General features: G+C 36.7%; 1 protein-coding gene across 6 annotated transcripts in view; it reads left to right on the top strand.

The window, feature by feature from the left end:
- Nucleotides 1–18,693, top strand: part of Ask1 (apoptotic signal-regulating kinase 1) — a 937,451-nt gene that overhangs the window by 612,099 nt on the left and 306,659 nt on the right. The gene's annotated exons all lie outside the window — the stretch shown is intronic.

The following is an 18,693-nucleotide window of genomic DNA, read 5'->3' as shown; positions in this document are numbered from 1 at the left end:
GTTTTTGAACTGTGTGTGGCACTTTGTTTGCCTTCAATTCTTCCTTCTAATAAATCTTTTTGAAGACTTTCTTTTCTCACAATATGATCCATATATGATATTTTTTGTGTGTGTGTTTATTATTCATTTCATTTTTGTACCCTTCATTACTCATCTTCTGGATCCATAAGATGTTCAATAGAGAAAAGTTAACCAAATAAAGCACTTAATTAATTTTAATCTAGTTTTAGTATCACTGCACAACAAAGACTTTTTTATTTTGTTCTCCTATTTTTAATTCATATAGTTCTTCCAATTTTTCAAAAATTTCTTTATTGTCAGGATTGAACAGAAGAGAAAGTATACATTCCTATTTGTATTTGCAAAGTTTCTGACAGTTCATTATTGGTTTTCCTGTTTGCAGTTTTGTTGTAAATCATGTTGCACCACTTACTTACTACTGTACTGCTTGTGTTTGGATAAGAAATAAAATGTTTGCAGTTTGGTTCCTATAAATATGGGATATTGGTCTTATGTCAGCCTTGTCTATTCTTTTCTTTATTAATGTTTCTCTCATTTCATGGTGCTCGTCATAAAATGCTCTTTGTGTTGACTTTTTATTTTAACCCTGATTATTTATTTAATATTTAATTTTTATTATATTATTTATTTTATTATTTCTTATAATCTATAAAATAGAGCTAAACATCTGTCTGCATTTTAGGTTTCTTTTTAATATCATTCTGACATTGAAGATAGTCTTTTGTTCTTCTGTTTTTCATAAATTAGATTTGTACATCCATTATTTTTTTAATCGTAATATTATTAAACCCATTAGGCTTATTGGTCTCAAATCTGTAATTAGAGACCAATGAGCTGATCCAGTCTTTTTCAGGATTTTTATAAAGATCCTGAGAAAGCTGTTCTGTTACATTTTCTTTTAGTGTTTCATGAGAAGTGTGTGTGAGAGAGAGAAAGGGAGGTGTACTTACTGGATTTAGTAGTGAATGTGCAAGTGGACAAGAACAGCTTGGCATGGCATGGGATATGCAGAGAGTGTATGTGTCAGGTGATGGTTATAGGTTTGCTGGTGATAAGGAATGGGGGGAGGGGGCAGTATGGAGGAGTTATATCTGAGAAGTGGTATCCATGGGACTTGTTATACTACTGGAAGTGTGCTATTATGTTTGGATATGGATGACAGAAATATCCAAAATGAAGGGAACAAAATTGTTGCATTGATTGAATTCATCCCAATAAATTATAGATTTTGAACAATATCATCCTTCCATAATCTTTCTTTTGTTTACTGGCTATTTAATATTATTATTATTCAGGTCTCCGTGAAGTCAAAAGACTCATCGTGGGAGATCCTTCCTAGGAAATACAAAGTCTATATTACCATTCCTTGAACTCATTGACCATTCTTGCTCTTGCCACTCTATCAAGCAATGCATTCCACAGTTCAGCCACCCTCCATGCAAAGAAACCACTCCTCATCCTCTTGCTCACAGCTTCCTTTTGCAACTTTCAGGGATGGCTCCTTGTCATCGCTCTTTCCTGCTATTCCTCCAAGTGAAAGAACTCCTCAGTGTCAACCCTATAATTACCTCTCAACATTTTAAAAGTCTCAATCACATCACCTCTCCTTCTATCCACCAAATTCTGCAGTCCACATTCCCTCAGCTGATCCTCATAACTAACATTCTACAGTCCTGAAACCATCTTTGTAATCCGCCTCTATACCCTTTCCACAGTTAATTTATTCCCTTCAAATCCTGGGGACCAAATTTGAGAACAATAGTTTAAGTGTGGTCTGATCAGGGATTTATTCAATGGAACAATAACTCTTTTATCTCTGCAGGTCAGTGTCCTTCTCAGTATTGCAGCAATCTTCTAGGTTACCTTCACCACCTTTGCAATATGCTCCCTGAATTTCAGTTTTCTATCAGTCATCACTCCTTGATCTCTTGTCTCCCTGCTTCCTCCAGTACAGCTCCTGCAATCGAGTATGCAGCCTCCCATCGATGTATCCCAAACTTCAAGACTTTACATTTTGCTGCATTAAATCAAAACCTCTTGCAAGGTTGCCACATCTGCACCTTTACTAATAACCCTTCCCAGCTTCACATCATCTGCAAACAAAATGTGTAGGCAAATTAGCCTACTACATTTTGTTTGCCTACTACAGTTTAAAAAAAGGATGATTATTACAGTCAACTTTTATTGTATAGATTGGAATGAAAAGACAGCATATCATGGCAATGAGAATGAATTTCTGGAGTTTTTGTGAAAGAGCTTAGACACAAGGCACATAAGGATTGAGGATCTTGGATTTGATAATTACATCTTCCAATGAAGTGTCAGATCTTCCTCTATTTATTGAAAGTAATAATGAAGTGGAACTATAAAGCTATGACAGTCTGAAGAAACAGCTTGTAACTATATCATGGAATGAGGGATTGGATGGAAAGGAGATCAGTGCTGCTTGGGCTCTACTCAGGAACCATTTGGCCATGTCTTGAATATATTCAAAATGTCAGGAGGTTAAATAAGCTAGGTGGTAAATGGATGATTGAAGAGATTAGGCATGCCGTCTGGAAGAGAAAAAAAACATTATTGAGGCAACACAAGATGATCAGTGGCAATAATCATTTGCACGGGGAGTACAAAAAGCATATTAGAAAGGTCTCTTGCTTGGTAAAAGCAGCCTTACCAATCAACATCATCCTCCTTCCATAATTAATCATTCTTTCTTTTACTGGCCGTGTATCGAATGAACTCTCGAGGATTTCATTCTTTTTTTTACATGGCCAGTAAAAGAAAGAATGATTATGGAAGGATGATATTGATTGGTGAAAATGGTAGATTGATAACCACTGCAGAGGATAGAGTTAAGATATTAAATGATGAAGGTATTTCATCCTCACGAATGTCATATCATACAGAACTTGAGAAGGGGAGAGGAAGCAGTGATGGTGAGTGAATAGAAGGTATGTGAGTGATTGAATAAAGTGGATGATTATGCCTTGATAAGGAAGACATGCTGACAGAAATAGAGATGGAAGGATATTGTGTTTTTTGTTTGTGTGCATGAAGAAAGACAGGACAGAAAAGGTTGATGTAACAGATTAATTATACTCATTCAAGGTAGAGATCCAAGGGGCGATAACAGCCCTTGCATCTCTGCCTGCCTTGCACATCTGTAGGATTTGATGATATCATGACATGTTTTGAGGAAATGGTCCAGGGAATTAGCAACAGCACTGACTTACCATTTTAATGGCTTAGATTGGGCCAAGTGCCAAAGGAGTGGAAAGTGGCCAAAATCGTTCCTCCTTCATAAGATTAAAGCTTTGAATTATAGGCCAATCTGTGTGTCAGAAGTTGCGGTTAAAGTGTTAGAAAGCTTAGTCAGGAATAAGATTCAGAATTGGGTTGATAACAGCAACATTGTCTCGGATAGACAGCGTAGATTTGCTAAAGGAAGATGGTGTTTTAGCAGTCTATTTACTTATTATAACCGTGTGACGAACACATTGGACAAGGGAGTTACATACACAATGGTATATTTAAATTTAAAAAGGGCTTTGATAAATTGCCACATGACAAGTTGCTAATTATATTGGATAAAATGGGATTGGATAGTAGATTAGTACACTGGATTGGAGATTGGTTGTCAGACAGATATCAGCAAGTTGTGTATGTGGGAGCAATATCTCAGAAAAGGAAAGTCACTAGTGGTGCCCCATCTTCTTTGGGGCTGTTGCTGTGTAATTTGTATGTTATTTGGAAGATTGAAATGGTGATATGCAGTTGTTTTCAGATGATATAGAGTTGGTAGAACTATGAGGGATAAAGTAGATTTTGTAGCTTTGCAAGAGGATGTGAACTGTAACACCACTCATTTTCCACGAATGGACAAAGCAAATGAGTTGGGTTACCAGTTAAATGTTGTAAAATGTAAGGTTTTAATTACTAAAGAAAGAGCTATACGACTTCATTTCAGTGATGTAAAATTACATAAGGAAAAGTGAATATTAAAGATCCAACATTATTTCAAAGCTGAATGTTTGTAGAAACTTATGAAAGTTTCATAAAATTTGACCTGAGAGCTTACGAGAATATAATCCTCAACATCGTGGAGTTGCCTTAGCTAGCGCTACATAAAAGAACACGATCGCTACAAAAGCAGCCATATATTTGCCTTTTATTAGTGCAATTTTTTAAGGTTTCACTGGCCTGACAGCTGTTATGAACTGGTTGGTTCTCTTCAGAGACCAGGCAGAAACCTTAAGAGAGAAAAAACTCTCATTCACTGCTAAAGAAATCATATGTCAGAGAAATTTATTTTTCCATAAGTGAACTGTTGGTCAGTGCATAAAAGTAATTATGGAAGAAAGAGTCATATGGCTTCATTTTGACAATGCAAAATTACATGGGAAAGTGGATATATTAAAGATCCAACATTATTGTAAAACCGATGCTTGAAGAAACTTATGAAAGTTTCATCAAATTTGAACTGAGAGCTTATGAGAATACAGTGCTCGGCATCAGAGTTGCTTTAGCTTGCACTACTTATTCTTACAAGCTCCCAAGTCTCTGAAGAGAACCAACAGTCCGAAACAGCTGTCAAGCCAATGAAACCTTAAAAAAAATGCACTAATAAAAGGCAAACATATGGCTGCTTGGGCAGCTGTCGTGTTCTTTTAAGTAGTGCAAGCTAAGGCAACTCTGATGCCGAGGATTGTATTTTCATAAGCTCTCAGGTCAAATTTTATGAAACTTTCTCATAAGTTTCTATAAACATTCAGCTTTGAAATAATCTTGGATCTTTAATATCCACTTTTCCTATGTTTCTTATTATTATTATTATTATTATTATTATTATTATTATTATTACGTGACACCTCCAAGGACTTATCGAGGGAGGGCATCCACTCCACCAACTACATCAAACCGCAACTACATCATCTACACCAACGCCATCTACTGCCATCCATTTTCACAGACAATCACAAACATCCAGCCCATGGCAGGATTCGAACCACAACCTTTTGGCTGGAGAGTGGATACACTAACCACTTGGCTAACCAAGCTGGTGTAAGGTTTTAAATTTTGGTAAGCATGGATGGAATGCAGAAAGTGATAAGATATTAGAGGAGGTGGACGAAATGAGGTATCTGGTAATATTATGAGACAGTACAGGCAATGATGCATAGGATACCAACATGCAGAAGTAAAGATGTTCTCATTCTGTTGTATAAGGCTTTGATCAAGCCACATGTGGACTGTTGTGTACAGATTTGGTCACTTAGTTTTTAAATGAAGAGTAAGAAAAATTGTGGAAGAAAAACAAGCTAAGTTTAGATCAAATAGGAGTATCAGTGATCAGATTTTTATGTAACAACAAACGCACAAAGAAGTCATGGAAATATAATAAACAAGATTTGCAGATCTGGAAAAGGCATATGATAACATGTCAAGTATGAATCAAATACTACAGTTACTTAGTGTAAATGAGATGTGATACTGGGAAATTGAAAGAGATTAGGAAGATGATCTGGTGTAAAATCAGGTGTAAGACAGAAGTGCATGCTGTATCACTTATCATTTTGTGTTGATCACATTATGAAGGTAAGCAGCATTGAACTTGATATTAAAATTTTAGATATTTCACTCTGCTTTTTACTTTATGTTGTTGATGTTTTACTCAAATAAATCCAGTATATGTCTTCAGCATTGTTGGTGTGAACAGTGTTCACACCAACTCATCCAAAAACATCAAACTATGAAAATAAGCAGAAAAAAACATGGTAAACATCTGCTGCATTCTCAGTGACAAACCTCTAAAAAATGTCAACTCTAGTTATTTAGGCACAGTTTTTATTGAAGATAGCAAATTAAATTTAGAAATAGTTAATAGAATAAGTACAGTTGGTATGATGGACAGCCATTTGAATAAATTTATATGAAATACGCTGAATTAGCAATAATACCATGTTTAACCACCCAATCGGCTAATTTTATCCAATATGGATAAAATACATCACTCCGCATACACTTCTTATCCATCATATATTTCAATGTAATATCAATGGTATTACTATTTTAATATGCACTTTGCATCCATGGTAACCTTGATGTCTATAGGCATCATGGTCGGTTGGGTGGTTAAGCCAATTCTGACTTATGGTTCTAAGTAGTTGATTAATCTACAGAATGAGAATTCTGAGAAAAATTAGGAGAGTAAGTAGATGACATCAGTGACAGAATCTTATTAAAAATTAAGATATTAAAAAGAAACTTGACATCATTAGCATTCAAGAATGTGTGTGTGTGTGTGTTTGTGTGTAGAACTAATCAGTGGTGGTAGTGAAACAGATATTTGATTCCAGGATGGTTGAAAAAAGATTCAGATAAGATGAAGGTCTAGGTGGATTAATGCTGTTACTGGTGTCTTAGAAAACTGACAATATTGGATGTTTGACTGAATCACAGGAGGCACTCTTAGAGAACAGTCAAATCTATGTGGATTAATGCAGTTATGCATCACTGACACACCCAAGTGGAAGATTAACAGTACTGCAGACAAGTGTAATCTTCCATATTAACGAGACAGTTTGCAAATGAATATGAAACAAAATTCTTGACTTGAAGGTAATAATAATGCAGTTTTAATTGTGCGGTGCTATCATATTATGTATTTAATTTATACCTTGAAAGCATTATCAGAAATTTCATTATGAAAACTTACACTGCATGTTGTGTTTTTGTTACCTACAGCAGAAGTCATGGTCTAGCAAAATGCTGTGGCATGGAGTTCATCCATTTGCTTGACTTAAAGCTGTCTTACAGAAAGAATTTCAATAGAATAAATCTATTTTTTTTTTCTTTGCTGGATCTAAGATAGAATTTGAACCAAGAATTTTAAACTGTCTCGTTAATAAACCCAAGAAGAAACCCTGGCGCCCATATCTGGGCACAGTAGTCTAGATGGGGGTCTTATCTTGATACTGAGGAACAATAACCTGTTTGTCTCTGCTCGTTAAAGTATTTTTCAGCAACCAAGTGATTTGATGAGCTGATTTTGCCACTTTTGCGATGTGTCCCCTAAACTTCAACTCCCTATCCACCAATACTCCCAAATCCCTGGCCGCCTCAATCTCCTGGAGTACAGTTCCACCAATGTGATATACTGCTGCTAATCTTTTCACCCCAAAATGCAAAACCTTACATTTTTCCACATTAAATTGACATCCCTTCTCCTTAGCCCAGTCCTCCAAACTATCCAAATCATCCTGCAAAATTTTGACATCCTGAGCATTCACTATTGCTCTACCTAACTTTGCATCATCCACAAACAGATGCATGCACAGTTCCTCTCAGATCCTTTCCTATATCGTTAATGAACACGTTAAACAGTAGTGGTCCAAGAACAGAACCCTGCAGCACACCGCTAGTCATAGGCCATCTTTTGGACTCTACTCCTGAATAAACCACTCTCTGATATCTCTCCATCAACCACTCTCCTATCCATCTCACTAACCCTATATTCATTCTCATATGCTGCAGTTTAGTTATCAGAATTCCATGTGGTATCCTATCAAAAGCTTTAGCAAGGTCCAGTAGAATCACTGTAAACCCGTTACCCTTATCCAGTTCAGCCGTCACTGTGTTATAGAACGTGAGCAAGTTACTGAGGCATGATCTACCCTTCACAAAACCATCCTGTCCCCCATAAAGTATCCCATTTTCATCTATCCAATCTTGTATTTTCCTCTTGACTATTTTCTCCAAGACCTTGACAACAATTCCTGATATGCTGATCGGCCGGTAATTTTCAACAGCAGTCTTGGAACCTCCTTTATGCAGTGGAACTATTTTCCCCTCTTTCTACCCCCTCCCCCCGGGACTAACCAAATTAAACTCAAATTGTTTAATTTGACCCGAGACTCAAATTAAACAAAATGGTCAAAGGAACTGACAATTCTTTAGCAGCTTCTCGTACGACACGAGCTGGTATACCATCCAATCCTGCAGATAAGTTGACATTGAGGTTTTGTAATAGACTATTCACCTCCACTTTATTCACCCACAATTCCCGTATAAGCTATTTGTTCTTCCATTTCTGCAATGTCACCACATGGATGATATACTCTTGCAAAGTGCTCACTCAGTAATTTTACTATATCAACTGATTCGGTTACCTTCCTACCATCAGCATTCTGTAAAATCAATCTGCCATATACATTTTTTCTTTTACTTGCAACATATCGAAAAAACTGTTTGGGATTCTCTTTAGCCTGCATGGCTAATGTTCTTTCATAATCCACTTTTGGTTTTCTTACCACACTTGTTACCCTTCTGGCCTGTGGTTTATACCATTCATGTGCTTGAAGGTCACCTTTCTCCTTAAATTCCCTCCACAGTTGTTTCTTTTTTTACAGCTCAAGCTTAATGGTGTTATTCATCCATTTAATCCCTACTTGATTTATTATTCATACTCTAAGTATACAGTCGGCTATTGCCTCCTGCAAAATCTTCTTAACCACCTCCCATATACCATCAACATCTAGCCCTTGCAGTTTTTCATGCCATGGTACTGAACTAATCAAACTCCTAAGCTTGTCATACTTACCAGCCTGATAACTCCACATGTACCCTTTCTTAATTATAAATTCCACACCTTTAGCCACCTCCCAAGTCAAGACCCTGTGATCACTCTCACCAATTGGTGGCAATGTGGTCATATTCGTTACAGCCAAATCCTCAGATGCAATTACTAGGTCAAGCACTCTCTGACCCCTAGTATTTTCCATTACATGCTGTTGCAGATGGTTATCCCTTAATAACCGCATAGAACCCAATTCCTTCCTCCTGTGTGTCCTCTCCTCCCCCCAATCAATGCCACCATAGTTGAAATCTCCCATAATAATTACCCTCCTTCCACTCATTTGTTCTATTTGCTTAAGCATACTATCTCCACCATCTTTTCCATCACCTGGTCTATAGCAGCACCCAATTGTATGTTTTGTTCTGCTAGCCTCAGTCTCACACCAAATGGCCTCAAATGTGCTCTTTTCTCTATCCTGCAATTCAACTTCTATTCTCCTTGGCTGCAGCTCATCAGCTATCATCAATAATACTCCTCCTCCCATTTTATTCTCCCTGTCATTCCTGAACAGACTATACCCCTTACATTCAATCCCACTAGCTATATCATCTTCAGTCTGCCATGTTTCACTAATGCCAATAACCTGTGGTCTGGAAGTGCCAACCAAGGCCAAAAATTCTTCCTTCTTGTTCCTAATACTCCTAGCATTAGTATACATGAATTGCAGACCCCCCCCTTTAGTCTCATCCCTACCTTGAGGCCTTATACTAACTATCCCATTCTGATTTGTTGTCCTTATTCGCTCGGGCATATTATACTCGTGTTATACGCATATTATACACATATATATTCTGACTGATCTTAAAGTTTTCTTTATTCCTTGCTGTATATATATATATATATAAGAGACAAAAGAAATTTGCAGGGAAGAGGATTCATTATCATTAGCCAGAATTTTTTATTTCCATAAGTAATATTTTATATGAAAACTTTTTTGAAGAAAACCATAAATTCCTTTTCTACTCTCCTAACTCTAACAGAAATGATTTTATACATTTTTCACAAATCTTGAAATGATTCCTTTGAATCACATCAAGAACTGTGAATTGCTTTCTTTGTCGTGTCTACTAATTTCATTTTTACTCTGTTAATTTATTACAAGACCATAGTACTCTGTTGACTTTTCAGTTTTACTAGTATGCATTTACATGTTATGTGTTAAAATGCTCTACATATTATTAATTATAGAATTCAATTAGTATTAAGCCTCTTTTCTTAGCATTTTTTTCCCTGCAACTGTCAAAAATATTGTTTTGTTAAAGTCTAAGTGACTTTATTATTACTATTTCATTATGTCCAACCCTTGTGTGCCATTAAACCAAATAATTAATAAAAGGTAGAATTAAAGGATTTCTGGGATTTTTCAATTACAAATATAAATATACCATTTTCATGTAAGCCAAGAAACCGAAGTTCAGATTTTGTGTGTGTGTGTGTGCGCGCGCGCGCATGCGCACACACACTCACAGAGTGGTGCAGCATATTATATATGCAATGTATGAGCAAAGTAATTATCAATTAATAACATCAAACAAAAATAGAGCAGTAATCCAAATAATAATATTAAAAATGAATTATATTATAAATTTGAAAAAACTGTGGGTAAAGATTAAAGCATGAGCTGGTGACTAGAGTTATGATGAGCACTTTCAAGAAAAAGGAATTTTTGAAGCCAGAAAGTAAAACAACTACAAATTAATTAAATATATTTTTTAACAAATAATGAGAAGTGCCAATATTGCATTTGTTTATATCAGCTTTGGACATTGCATGAATGCTAACATTTCCTGGCAGCAACTCTTCTCTTCTCATCTCATCTTCAACTCTTCAAAAGATTAAATTTTAAAAGAGGCTCTCATCAATTTTCAGCACATTTTCTAAGATTTTCGTATGGATATTGTTATTATTTGAGCATCTCCATGGAATTCGAAAACTCATCACAAGGACGCATACACTAATCATTATTCATACATTATTCTTCGACTCAGTGTGTTAATACTAAAGTTCTAGGAGAAGCCCATGTTAGATGCTTAATGGAGTGAAAGAGCTGAGAAAGGATTTAAAATATGTAATTTTTCCAATATTACATCTTTGTCACTGAGACATCATCGGGAAAAACAGTATAAGACTTGTCACACACGCACACACAAAGGCAACACAATACTAAGTGAAACACCTGGATTAAAGACTAGAGCCCTAAGTAGGGGATGTCCTCTCTGGATACCTGTTGGCAGCCTAGAATGTAAACTAGGATCTCAAATTATTCTCCATATTTTGGGAAGTTTAATACAGCCATATTTATTTAAAGTAAGCTGATTTCTGAGAGCAGTTGCAGATTCCAAAAATAGTCTTTCTCTTCTAAATTTACTGCAATGCAGCATGGTGGCCTCTTTCCAATTGATTCTATGAGTTGTATTTAAAACATGGCTTGAAAGGCCCATTTGACCTGTCATAATTGCAAATGTATTTTTTTGTGGTTTTCCATGCAGATGTTGGCTAATCTTCTTGTCTGCCCATAGTAGACAATCTATACTCTTGGCAAAGAGAGAGGACCCAGCAAAGGTTGGTCGATTGGTAGAGCCTCTGCTACTAATGACTCGCAAAAAAGTGAAGCAAGTTTGAGTGTGGTTAGTAGTTGGAAGGGAATCAATCATTCGATGCTGTTGGCACATTCTCCCTCGATGAGTCTTTGGACTCCCTGGAGGTGTCACATAATAATAATAATAAACATCATATGTACTTATATGTGTATACATCATATATACCACCCCCTTCTTATAAAGGCTTCAGTTCCCACAATATCAAAAAAAATCAATCCTATCTCTAATCCTCGACCTTCTCTTCAGAAAGAATTTAGTAATGCTATCATCATCATCCCCGTTTCCAAGACACTTCAGAAAAAATAGCCCAAATCTTAAAGAAATACATTTTCTGCATGGCTTTCAAGCTCCACTGAAAGCTTGCTACCCTTATCTGTTCTACCTAAGAGCACCTCTCTCAGTCCTGGAGTATATAAAGTACCCTCTTCCTGCAAGTTGGCTTACTTTAGACAGACAGGTATATCAGCCACCATCCATTTAGATGAACACAATCTTACATCTGTAATCAAGACTATGGTCAATCTGGTCTTCCAGACCATGTATTGGATACCACTCACAGGATCTTCTGGAAGAAAACCACCATGCTCCACCATAGTAAATTTAAAAAGGAAAGGCTGTTTTTGGAATCTGCAGTGACACTCAGAAATCAACCTAATTTTAACAAATACAGATTCATAAAACTTCCCAAAATTTGGGAAACAATAATTGTCAGAATTCCCCGTTTACATCCTTTACATCCTAGGCTGCCCTACAAATGCCCATAGAGGCTGCACCACCTAGATAGGACTTTAGAGTCATCCACTTGTTTTAGCAAGTATTTGTGTGTGTGTGTGTGTGTGTGTGTGTGTGTGTGTGTGTGTGTGTGTGTGTGTGTGTGTGTGTGTGTGTGTGTGTGTGTGTGTGTGTTACAAGTATCATTTGTACTCCATGAAGATGTCTCAGTAACTGAGATTTGAGAATTTGAGATGAAACATTGGAGCCATTCAAATTAGTTTTTAATCCTTTCTTAGTGGCTGTCAATATTCCATTAAACCTCCAACATGAGATCCAGTCCAATTGCCCTGGAAATGTCAAAGACAACCACAGGTTTCTTTGAGCCTTTCCGTAGCCTTCATAGAAAAGTAAGTAATGGTGATTTCGGAGTATGCTGTGAATTTAGAATACTGGAATCCATGTTGGTAATCACTGATTAATATGCCAATCTACAGTTGATGAAGCAACTGTTGATGATCTTCATTATTTTTGAGAGAACTGAGATGAGAGTAATGGGACAGTAATTTGATGGTTGATGTCTTACTTTTTTTAAAGGGACTGAATGAATATAGGCTTGTTTTCATACTGTAAGTTAGATGCCTTATGAGTATGAAAGATTATAAAAATGACATTGAATGGGATTTAATTCTGGAACACCAGTTTTAATCACAAATGGAGCCATGATTATCATGACCAAGAGACTTTTTGATATCCAGGTTATTCAGGAATCTTCTGATATCTTTCTGGTGAAAGATCAGAAGTCTTTGATATATTGGAGGTGATGACCTTGATCATCTATGCAGAAGTTGAAGAAGAACCATGCCAGGAGATCAACTTTATGTGGGTGACATTATGTTTGTGCCATTTGGACATGAGAAAGGGTGTGCAGGTGTGCAATAACTGAAACGGTCCTGTGCACAATGACCTGTTCCTGTGGAGTTATCAGGTCATGTAAAATTTTCCATGCAGAGAAGTAACAGATCTAAAAACTGTAAAAAAAAATAATAATAATAAAATTAAATGGAGCACTGACCAGGAGATAAGTTTTATGCACTTCTCACTTTCAAATTTGGATATCTTAATGTTTTTTTTTTAATAGCTATTCCAGTCTGCAGCCAAGTTTGAGACAAAAACTAGAGCTTTTGTCCAGAGGTGGTATATAAAGTTTTTATTTGGACTTCCTGGGGTAATTTAGGCCTTCATCCCATCAAGAATTTTTTCATTCATTTCCTCAAAGTAGGTGTTTAGATCAGGAGAACAGGAACAGTAATCAAACTGTAGAAAGGAAGAGTAGATATGAAGATCATCTCATTTGGCACCATTTTATTACCAAAGGACACAAGTGTGAAAGTGTTCGAGTAAGGATGTTCCAAAGTTGGATGACTGATACACACATATACGAGGGTGGTCTGAAAAGTTCTTGGCCTAACAATGAAAAAACGAATTTATAATTTCAAAATTATTTTTATTTTTTAACATAATCTGCCTTAAGACTAATACATTTATTCCATCATCATTATCCTGCCCTTGTAGTGGTTCTCAGTAAAACTTCAAAATACCCCTGTACAGCTGCAATCACCTCTTGATTTGAAGAAAAATGCTGACCAGTGAGGAAAAGGTTTAGTTTTGGGAAGAGATAGAAGTCGGAGGGAGCTAAATCTGGGGAATAGGGTGTATGTTCCAACAATTCGCAGTGCAGATCCCTTAATTTTCCCATTGCCAAAACACCTTTGTGGGCAGGTGCATTGTCCTGGTGAAAGATGATTTTTTTCTTCTTCAAACCATGTCTTTTCTCATGAATTTTTTCGTCTAGTCTGGTTAAAAGATCGGAATAATATTCCCCTGGCACTGAACAATGGGCTTCTGTCCACTGTTTTGACTGCTGTTTGGATTCTGGTGGGTAATAGTGAAGCCAAGTCTCATCCGTAGTAATAAATCTACACACAAAATCAGTTTTACTCTTGTTAAAATGCTCCAAACATTGTTCAGAGATTTTCATATGAGTACATTTTTGATCTGCTGTGAGCAAGTGTGGCACCCAACTTTCACAAAGCTTTTTCATTTGCAATTCTTCATGCAAAATATATCCTACACATTCTTTTAAAATGCCTATAGTCTCAGCAATTTCATGCATTTTGACTCGCCGGTCATCCAATACCATATCGTGCACTTGATCAATGATTTCTGGTGTTGTTACACTTTTTGGATGCTCCAAGAAATGTTCAGAGATTTTCATGCGAGTGCACAAAGCTTTTTTATTTGCAATTCTTGATGCAAAATATATTCTACATGTTCTTTTAAAATGCCTATAGTCTCAGCAATTTCATGCACTTTGACTTGCCAGTCATCCAATACCATATTGTGCACTTGATCAATGATTTCTGGTGTTGTTACGCTTTTTGGACGTCCTTCACATGGATCATCTTCAAGGCTGGTACGGCCATGTTTAAACTCGGCATCCCATTTCTTAATTGTTGAAAACGAAGGAGAAGAGTGCCTATAAACTTTTATGGACTTTGAATGAATTTCTTTTGGCATTAAACCTTCTTTTATAAAGAATTTTATAACCGCACGATACTCAATTTTATCCATTTCAAGGGATACTGACAATACTTTTGCTTCAGACAGCTATATAAAAAAACTACTTGATAGAATGACTTGCAATTTCACATGGAGGCTTATGACAAATGTACCATCTTAAAAAAAAAAAATCTTGCTGATAGTGTTGCCATCTATGGTCCAGGCCGAGAACTTTTCAGATGTTAGTATGTTTGAAAGGAGAACAGGTTTCCGGGAATTAGAAAATGGGAAATTGATCAATGGTATTTGAAAAAATTGGAAGCCAATTAAGTGGTACACATTGAAGTTCCCAATAAAGACGACTCCATTGTCTTTCTTGGATATTTGGACTGCAGAAAATCAAGCTTCAGAAATATATTCAAAGAAGTTAGAATGATTATCAGAGTTTTGAAAGCTGTAAAAGTGGGTAAAAAATGCAATAGGCAAGGAAATTGATTCAGAGATCAAAAAGAAGAGTTCTTGTTGAAAGTTTATTTTTCACTTGGTTAGACTATAATAAATTTAGTTTAATCCTTTATCCAAGTGTAAGCAAACAAATTTTGCGTTGCACTACCTTACCCCATTCCTGAAAATATCTTCAGGACTGGGGGTAAGGTAGTGCAACACCAGGCAACTCCGAGCAAAGGTGGACCAAGCTCTCATCGCAAAGCACATCTCCTTGCAGACATGTATACTGCTATACATTAAGGGAAGGGCCACTACCCAGCCCAGTTTCAACCTTTATTGAGGTCTCGTCAGTGGGAGGCAAACCCAATCGTGGAGATACTAAGGCAGAAGCAATAGAAGAGGTCATATTTACCTATAGGAGTTGCCAATAGGTGTACCACCTTTTTTATTGAATTACTCTGGATTTAGAAAAAGATGTTGGAAGTTTATTTTTCACTTGAAGAGTTCTTGTATTCGTATTCTCTGTCATGGGATGTCAGACCTGACTTAGGCACAAATACCACCCTTCTATTTGAAAGGAATCATGCAGTATGTCTCATTGAGGTGCAGCAAAAAGTTGAGCAATTATAATTTACTTGCTTGTAGAATAGGCACTGTGCCTGTGAAACAGAAGTTGAAGTGAATATTTAAGAGAGGGATCACTGGACAGAAAAGAATGGACAGTGGCTGTTGGGCACTAGTTTGCTGTTTAAAATTTTAGGTATGATGTAGATTGTCTATTTATGCTTTAATTAAAGCAACGAATGTTGAAATTAGTATGGAAGTATTTTTTTTTATATGGATTTTTTATGCTTTTTTGGAGGTTTGCTATTCATAATTTTTGTTTTGTGGGTATTGTAATTATTCAATTTTTATTTATTTATTTTATTTATTTTTTTTTTATCTTCATTCGATGTATGAAAGGTCAAAGGACTTCTGATGTATGGGATCATCTGCATTCACATGTGTGGGATGCAGTTGAGGACTGAAATAGAAGTTTGATTTTTTTTTTTTTTTTTTTTTTTTTTTTTTTGTAACAATTGCAAGTTGTAGTTTGGGAATACTTCATGAGGAAGGTTGTTGCAGAGGTATATGGGATAAAAGAGGAAGAGGAGAAGCAGATTCAATATGTTTGCAGTTTCACTGGAAAGAAATCTTAGGCAGCAGCTGCTTTTATATTAATAGGTGCAGGAGAAAGTGGAGGAATGATGGTTGCCAGTTCATTGGAGTAATGATAATTGAAGTATCTGTAGAATAGCCAAAGTGCTGAAACATTGTATCTCTGAGATAGAGGTTGTCGCATATCTGTAAGACAGAGTTCATTGGTGAACTAAATCGCTCACTCTGAACAGCATCAAGAAATTTTAGATGCACCACCCCAAACATGTGAGCAGTCCATTTGTATAGAGTTAAGCATTGGGTGGGTTTAAAATGGCATCTTGAATGAAAGAGAATACCTAGTTTTTTGGATGTTGAAGAAGCTATTGATGTGATGTGTTTATGCCAGGAGAGAACTGGAGTTGAATGTTAATCCAAGTAGAGAGAGAGATATGATCCTTTTTGTGATTTGTGTATTACTAAAGGTAAGGGTAAGTGAGATGAGATCGCTTTTGCAATAGAAAAGGTGAGACTACATTTTGATGTTATTGAAAATGACCAGACTATCCTTGTCTCATTGAGAGTTAGTACAAAGATCATTGTTTAAGGAACTGGTTGTACATGATCTTGAAGTTTGGGATGTCGGCATGGTTTGTCAAATGTTTAGGATAAATGGAGAGTACTATTGTCAGCAGAGCTGTGAACACGATTGGTGGTGATTGGGAGTAAGTTGTTTATGTACATGAGGGAGTAGATGATAGGACAGGGCCCTGAGGCGCTCCTGCATTGGTGGAGAAGCTCAAAGAGAGGGAGCCATCTACCATGATATTATTATTATTAGTATTTGACACCTCCAGGGAGTCCAAGGTATCGAGGGAAGGCACCCACCTCTACAATTCTCCATCTTAACCACTCAACCTCATCCACCAACTGCATCATTTACACCAGTGCCATCTACTGTGCACCACCACCACTTGTATTTTCACAGACAATTACAAACATCCATGCCCACAGCAGGATTCGAACCCACAGCCTTTTGGCTGGAGTGTGGATGCTCTAACCACTCGGCCAACCAGGCTGGCAAGTGCAGTGAATAACAAGAGAAACTGGCTACCCAATTACAGTGGATGGCAGGCACACCAAAGGATAGCAATTTATTTAGTAGGCATTGATGCCAGACTCACTCAAAAGCTCTGGAAATGTCAAGAGCGACAGCACATGTTTCTCCTAACTTATCCATGGCACATGTCCAGTGATTAGTGATGTAAGCTAAGAGTCATACTGTGGGTCTTGAATGGCAGAATCCATACTGGCAGATGCTAATTAATTTGTGGGCCACTAGGTAGAAAAGAAGTTGGCTACTGAGGATCATATCCATTATTTTGGACAGGACGTTGGAGTTGGTCACTAGTTTGACAGTAGACTTCTGTCTTCCTTTTTTTTTTTTTTGAATAGACTGGATATATGATTGCTTCCACACATTGGGATAAATACCAGCTATGTATGAAAGATTGTAGAAACAATACAGGACAGATATTAGCTCTGGAGCAGAATGTTTGAGAACAAATTGAAGAGATGCCATCAGGACCAGAAGACATTTTAGTGTCCAAGTTGTTTAGTGATATTCTGATGTCTTTTTGTCAAAAAACTACAAGAGGCATATATTGCTTGGGTTCTGGTATGAAAGAAAGTGATTTGCCTTGGTCGTCTGTGCAGAAATTTGAAGAAAAGAGTGATGCTAAGAGAGTGAAGTAACAGTGGTGCCATGAGAGAGTGGAAGAAGTACACTCATGAGCAAAAGTTGTGAACAATAGCCTTTGCAAGATACTAGAAGGGAATGCTTCCATTTGGGCAGGAGGAAAATTTTCCACTGTTGATACCTTCACAAAATCAGATTTAGATCTGATGATTACTATTTTGCCTTTGTTGTATGCATTGGTATAAGATGAATATGAAGCTAGGTTCTTGATACAAGCCACCTATAGTAAGACAAATTAGTTTTTCTTCAACTGCTTTGATACACAAACGTTTCTGGTGAACTAGGGCTTGGAAAACGGACAATAATTTTAGGTAGAATGGGGAATGAAGGCTTTCATTACAATGAGGATAATTTCTCTGATTTGTTTGGAGCAGATGTTAGAGATGGATAAGTGGAAACAATAGTTAGATCATGGAAAGGAGTAAAAATTCCAGAGGTTATCCTACTTGACCTTTGTAGTGCCAGAGGTCAAGAATGTTTGAGGAAGGACATCCTGTGAGAGAGGGAGAGAGAAAATGCTGAGAGGAGAGGTGACCTCTATGGTATACCCGAAAAAACTGATTAAACAGATAGTTCTTTAGAGTACTGGGAAAATGAATAGTGTCAGAAATTTAAATGGATGGATATGATCAAGTTTCATGGAAAGGAAGGTGAAGAGGCCTCAGTGGTCATCAGAGTTCGGAGACTAATAATTACAACAAATTAATGTTTCTGCCAATTGTGCTGGAAGATTTGCCATCTCAGAGTTCAAAAAAGGCAACAGTGATACTTACACTCCAAAAAATGTACAAGAAGTGTATGGCAATAATGTTTTGAATGTG

This window comes from Typopeltis vanoorti, chromosome 7 (genome assembly GCF_054136105.1).
Source record: "Typopeltis vanoorti isolate ZY-2024b chromosome 7, IOZ_Tvanoo_1.0, whole genome shotgun sequence".
Taxonomy (NCBI): Eukaryota; Metazoa; Arthropoda; class Arachnida; order Uropygi; family Thelyphonidae; genus Typopeltis; species Typopeltis vanoorti.
This window is presented reverse-complemented; position numbering and strand designations above follow the sequence as displayed.